This window comes from Lipotes vexillifer, unplaced genomic scaffold, assembly GCF_000442215.2.
Source record: "Lipotes vexillifer unplaced genomic scaffold, Lipotes_vexillifer_v1.1 scaffold66, whole genome shotgun sequence".
Classification (NCBI taxonomy): Eukaryota; Metazoa; Chordata; class Mammalia; order Artiodactyla; family Lipotidae; genus Lipotes; species Lipotes vexillifer.
Genome location: NW_006788130.1, coordinates 440,975 through 447,900, shown reverse-complemented (window position 1 = coordinate 447,900; position 6,926 = coordinate 440,975). Strand labels below are relative to the sequence as shown.

The 6,926-nt window shown below is 34.8% G+C and overlaps 1 pseudogene; it reads right to left on the bottom strand.

Moving 5' to 3' along the window:
* Positions 1 to 5,697: 5,697 nt before the first annotated feature.
* LOC103084797 (poly(A) polymerase alpha pseudogene) lies at positions 5,698 to 6,531 on the bottom strand (annotated as a pseudogene).
* Between the last annotated feature and the right edge of the window lie 395 nt (positions 6,532 to 6,926).

Sequence of the window (6,926 nt, the reverse complement as noted above, 5' to 3'; positions counted from 1 at the left end):
CTGAATGTTAGCATTTGGTTTGAAAATTTCTTAAAGGAAGCATTAAAGAAATTTACAATTTACCAAATTATTTGATACATATGTTCTTATTTAGCGAAAGTTTCATATTGGTAACAGAAACATGTAGAAATGATCAATAATCATTTATGCTACAGCTCCATTTTGTCAGTTCATATTATTTCGTACACTGTTGTGTTGCTAATGAGTGTGAAGGCAAGAGTTAAATGATTTAATTAAACCGAATTTTAAACTCCTACTTCTGTTTAATGCAACATCCACCTATTTCAACCTAGAAAAAAATTTGTTCTATGATAGAGTTGTCCTTTATGTATGGATATAACATCACCATTGTAATTGTTGGTCAATACGTCTTGACACTGATCTAAGACTTAGACTTCATCCCCTACACCATTCAAATACTCCTCATGTTTCTATTTAGAGTTCAATAAAGTGATTAAGGTAACAGAAATCACTCGCTCAGGTTGAAGTTTTCAAATTTTCCACTTGGAAAATCTTTGCGCACATCTTAATGTACTGTTGGAGGAAATTAATGTTCTCAATGCCTGCTAATTTATATATAAATTATCTAGTTTGGAAACTATCCTTTATGTAATGGTCTATCTCCACACCCACTGTCAAGATTCTCCAGTTTCAGTGCACTTGGTTTACTCATCATGTCACCTCTCGTCAACTCCTTGTTACATTTTCATTCTCGTATACTCTTATCCAAAGCCCAATTTGCCAATAAGATCTTTTTTTTTTAAAGAGAGTAAAAACTATTTTTATATCCTTATATATTCAAAATGGGTTTCAAATATAACATTGTTATGAAAGAATGCATACAATTTGAATTTTCATTTTATTTGTCTGCAAGATCAGCTTCTATTGACGACTCCTGCCTTTCCCTAGAGCTCTCTTCCCTCGTCCCATGGCACCAGATGCCTCTGGTGTTCTTGTTAACTCTGAGATTGTCTTTCTTGGTATCCCCTATTCTTCAATGCAAGCCAAGAACTGTTTCTATTCTAATCGTTACGATTTCAAGTCATTATTATGCCACTCTTGAATTGCTACAATTCTTTCATGACTATTCTCCTTGTCTCTGGCATCTTCCCTCTCTGAAATCATATCCTCTTAGCAACTTTTCTTGTAACTGGGTGTATACCTTAGCTTAGCACTTATGACACAGTATTATCATTGCCAACTCACTTGTCTTTTATACATCTAGACAGTAAATTCATCAAAAGCGGGAATATCTTCTTCAGCGCTATATTACTAGTTCATTGTAAAATGTGTGAAACATATTATATTATAAGCAAAAGATATGTTTTGCAATAAATAGCTTCCTTGATCTGCTGTTTAAGTTGCCACCTTGTGCTTGTCAATGCTTTCACCATCACATTTCTCAGAATACCATAATTACCAATTGCTTCCACTGATTAATCAACCACAAACTTTTACCACGCACCACAGATTTTTGTACCTATCATCATAATGAACTTATTCTCCCAGAAACTGTTAATGTTGTAATGTTACTAATAACTAACCATCCTCTATATTTCATTGTTAATATGCAGAGAGCAGAATAAATGTACATCTTCCCCAAACCAATTTCAACACGCGTTGAGGTAGTACACATATTGGGTTATATTTCCCTCTAGGCTCTTAAACATAAAGAGATTAAGTCACTAATTAATTAACAAATTAATTCAATATACAGTTATTGAAATCCTGCTATGGGATAAGAACTTACATAAGAGCTGAGGCTAGAGAAGTGGGTAAATGTGAACCCCATTAAAACTGGATTACAGTTAAAATATATGGATATAGGTCAAATAATTGAAGAAAAATACATCTGATAAAGAGGGAAGAGCAGGATGCATTGGGGGCATAAAAAAAAGAGACAAACTAGTTTAGAAGATGGGAGGAAAGTAGAAAATCATGAAGCTGAGGAAATTAGTGAAGAGTGAAGACAATTATTTAAAGGAGCAAGATCTGAAGCTCAGAAACCTGAATGAAAGACTGGATAAGATGCAACTACTGGCGGATGGAATAAGAGAAAAGCATAATTGTGAGGGGGAGCATTAAAGCAAAGTCTTTCATTTGGGACAGGTTGCGTTTTGAGATGCTGGTGAAGTACCCAATTGGTTAGTTCTAAGAAAGAGTCAACTATAAGGACATGAGGCTCAAGAATTAGATGTGGACTACAGAAATAGATGTGTGAGACTTCAATATAAGACAATAGGCTACACGGGAGTAAATGCCATTGTCTGTGGAAGGTTTAAAGAGTGAAAGTTCTAAGGCCTTGATTGTAGCATTGATATTCCCTCAACATTAACCAAAAAGCAAAGGAGAAGAAGCCTATAAAAGAATGTGATACGCAGCCAGAGACAGATGGAAAGCCAGGTGAATAAAACTTCCCAGGACCAAAGGAAAGACATGTTTAGAGAAGGAGGTCAACAGGTCTCATACTTTGGGGGTCAAATGTGTACGAATAAAAATTGTCCACTGGATCCCTCAGCATAGATTTAATGAAACCTGTTTTGTTTAAATAAAGAGAATAAAAGCCAGAAAGTTATAAGTTGATTACAGATGGTTGAGGAAGGGGGGAAAAAGTAAATGTGAATATTTTTTGAAGACATGTGGCTGTTAAAAGGAGAATGGGAGAGACTGGAGCCTGTGGGGATGCTGAGGAAAGTGCCAATAAAGGGAAACATGTGGAACACATAATTGGGAAAGAAGGTAACTGAAATGCTTAGGTCACTCAAAGGACAGACTGGAATGAGTGTTACACTAGAATCAGAAGAGAATCTTATTCCACCACAACCAATAAGAAGTAGTAAAGAATAACTTTAATTACTGTAGGTTTGCGTATTTAATGGCAGAAAATGGAAAACAACAAAAGAAACTTTACATATTTTTAGAATTTTCTATGGAAATATGGCAGCTTAATTATTGGCCATATTTTTGGAAAAGAATGCAATTAAGGTGGAAGGATTTGAGAATTTGAGAGGAGAAAGCAGGAGATAGTTGATAAGTTTAATTAAGACTGTTGGAATGTGTGGAGATTACAGGTAATACTGCAGCGTAAATTCATAGAAGTTGCGAAAATTTCTTAATTAGCACTGAATAGGTCAATGAAGAAGGTAGTTTTAGTCATGGTTTTGTTTTACTAGTTCTTTACAATAGTAAGCAGTGGGTAAATTGAGATTGCTGTTTAGGTGAACTAATGATTGCTGTGTTGTACTGTAAATTCTAAACTGGTTATTTTCTTTTATTCCTCTAAATTCTAAAGTAATACTTTTTCATCAGGGCTAATTACTCATGACCTTGCATTTTTAATTTTTTGGTTGAAAGCTATTTTACATAGGGTAAACATGTACATATATTGATTTCCACTGTGATGAGTTTCAACATATTCATTCAACTGTGTAAAACATACTGCTATCAAAATTCCTATTGGCCTCGAAAGGCCCTTCATAGAACTTCTCTTTTCATCTCCTCCACAGGAGACTTCTACTGTGTGCATTTCTATCAAAGTAGATTGGCTTGGCAGTGCTCCAGTGTTTCATAAAAATGGAATGTTACAGAATGTACTCATTTATATTTGCTTCTTTCACTCCTTATGATGACTAGGATATTCATCCACATTACTTCATTGATAGTAGTTTGTTTATATTCCTAAGTGGTACTACACTGTAGGATTATACCACAATTTGTTTATCCATTCTTGGTTAGCTGACATTAGGGTAGTTTCCAATTACTGGCTATTACATGTAAAACTGCTGCAAATATACTTGTGCCTGCCTTTGGATTTCTCTTTTCATTTTTCTTGTGTAAATACTTAGGAGTGGAACTGCTAAGTCATAAAATTATTATAGTTTAATTAAAGAAGGTGCCGCCAAAGTTTTTTTTCCAAAGTGATTGTACTATTTTAAGCCTCTGTGAGCAATGTATGTAGAGTTCCTGTTGTTCCACATTCTTATCAAACACATTTGTTGTCACTGTTTTTACCATTTTATTGGGGTTTTTGTCTTTCTTCTATTTTTGATTTACAGGATATCTGAATATCTTCATTTATTTTGGAAAGAAGTTCTTATGTGTATATACATATACATATATATGTATAATATACACTAATATACATATAATAATAATTTATTTTGGAAAGAAATACTTGTTATATATATACACACATATAATAACAGTAGTAGTAGTAGTAATAATAACAATTATTATTATTATACTTCTAAGGCTTCCATAACAAAATACCACAGACAGGGTGGCTTAAACAACAGAAATTTGTCTCTCAAAATTCTGGAGGCTAGAAGTCCAAGTTCAAGGGGCCAGCAGTTTTGGCTTCTCCTTAGACCACTCTCCTTGCCCCCACCTTATTGATATGTTCTCACGTCGACTTTTCTCTAAGTACATACATCCCTCTCTCTCTCTCTTATAAATATCCCAGTCATATTGAATTAGAGCCTCACCCTTATATCCTTCTTTAACCTTTATTAACTCTTTAAAGCCCCATCTCCAAATATAGTCAAATTGGGGGGTTACAGCTTCAACATATAAATTTTGGAAAGACAATCCAATACATGCATAATGGCCTGATTGCGTGTGTGTACACACACACACACAAATAAATAAATATATGTGCATGCGTGTGTGTGTGTGTGTGTATATATATATATATATATATATATATATATAAAATATTTCCCCATCTTTGTCAGTTCATTTTGTTAAAAGTACCTTTCGACAGACAGAAGATTTTAATTTTGAAGGAACCCAACTTGTGCTTTTTAAAAAACTGTATATTTTCTGGGTCCAGTTAAAGAAATACTTGTCCACTTGGGACTTCCCTGGTGGTGCAGTGGTTAAGAATCCACCTGCCAATGCAGGGGAAATGGGTTCGATCCCTGGTCTGGGAAGATCCCACATGCCACGGAGCAACTAAGCCCGTGTGCCACAACTACTGAGCCTTCGCTCTAGAGCCTGTGAGCCACAAGTACTGAGCCTGTGTGCTGCAACTACTGAAGCCTGCGTGCCTAGAGCACATGCTCCACAACAAGAGAAGCCACTGCAATGAGAAGCCTGCACACCGCAACGAAGAGTAGACCCCACTCGCCGCAACTAGAGAGAAAAGCCCGCGTGCAGGAAGACCCAACACAGCCCAAAAAAAACATACAATTGCTCAAAAAAAGAAAAAAACTTTGTCCACTCAAAATCTGAGAAAATATTCTCCCATGTTTTCTTCTAGGAACTTTACATTTGTGTTTATATTTATCTCACTGATTCACCTCAAGTTAATTTTTGATGTATGGAGTGAGATAAGTGACAAATTTCAACTTTTTAATATGTTTATAAGTTGTTCCAGCCATTTGTTTCAAAGACTTTCCATTTTCCTTTAGTTTACTTTGAGGAGATTTTTAAAAATATTATTGACAATTTAAGTGTCTGTTCATATAAATATCTTCTGTAGTTTTCTATCCTCATGTTCATACCACACTCTTTTGGTTAATGTGAAAATAGAGTAACTCACAATCATTCTATACATTTTCATTTTCTAAACATTTCATATAAAAAAGTAATACAGAGCCTGTATGTCTTTTAAATTAACTCTTCTTTTTAATGATCATTTGGCTATCCAATACTTTTTAAATTAAGACATATTTTATTATTTATTTTAAAATTAATTTTATTTTAGTATAATCTAAACACATACCATTTAGAAAACACCAAGGAAAATTTATGTACAAAAGTTGATGCTATTGCATTGGGATAAAGTTGACGAGTTCCTGCTACTCACTTAGCCCAGAAAATACCACCAAGGAAACCTAATATATTGGAATAGATGTTGTGGAGTTTGGCCCCCAGTTTGATAGCTCTCGGAGTTAACCTGAAGTTGTCAATGATTAGAACTAGATGGGAAATTTCATTGGTTCCCCTGAAACTGTTTAGACACCTTACACATATTCTATCTATTTTTTAAGCAGACTGTCATTTCCTAGGTCCAAATATTCTGGAATGGTCTGCAGTGCTAATCTTGCAAACAAAATATCAACCCCTAAGCTATCAAAACACAGTTTGATAACTGGCAATAAATGCCTCAACAGCTCCTAAATCTTTCACTTCTTCCTGTAATTTCAATTTATAGAATGAGGTGAAAAAGTCACTTCAATCAATCTCTCTTGGTGCAACACACATCAATATTGGCAACTTTTGTATATAATCCAAGTGTTAAAAACTTCTCCTCCAACATTTTCAATCACAGATTGTGGAAGATTCTTGCTTTCATGGATTTCTTGTATTCACTCTTTTACCAGGTTACATTTTCCAAAGTTAAAATCTTGCATTGTTGTTCCTGTTACTCTTCAAAAACCCCAAAGGGCTTTGTAATCTCAATTAGTTTCTGTGTAAGTCTGAAGTCAGTCTCCTTTTGGGTCCACTAAACTGAGAGCACAGAACGCTGTAGTGCTTCTGTAGTGGCTGTGTTTGTTCTGATTCCTATGTTGTTACTGGAAATGACATTATCTCCTTGCAGGCACCACCCAGTCATTTCCCCAGTACAACAGTTGTCACCGAGGACCTGGACACAATCCACTGAGCTAAAAAGGAGGGAGGGGGTTCTGCCTCCGCCCTGAGTCCAACTGCCTAAATATAAGATATATTTTAAATGCATCTTGTCAATTCCTGCAAAATGACTACTGGACTTTGGAGGTGAATATTTTGGGCAAAAGGACATCTTACAAATTTGAGTCTTCCTATTTATGAAGATTGATCCATCTTTTCATTTGTCTTTTTTTTTTCCTTTCAGTGGTTTTGAGAGGTTTTAAACATAGAGTTCCTACAACTTTTGATACATTTAAACCCAAGTATTCTATTTCCTGATCTTGTTTTAATGGGAAATGCTTTTTTATTATTAT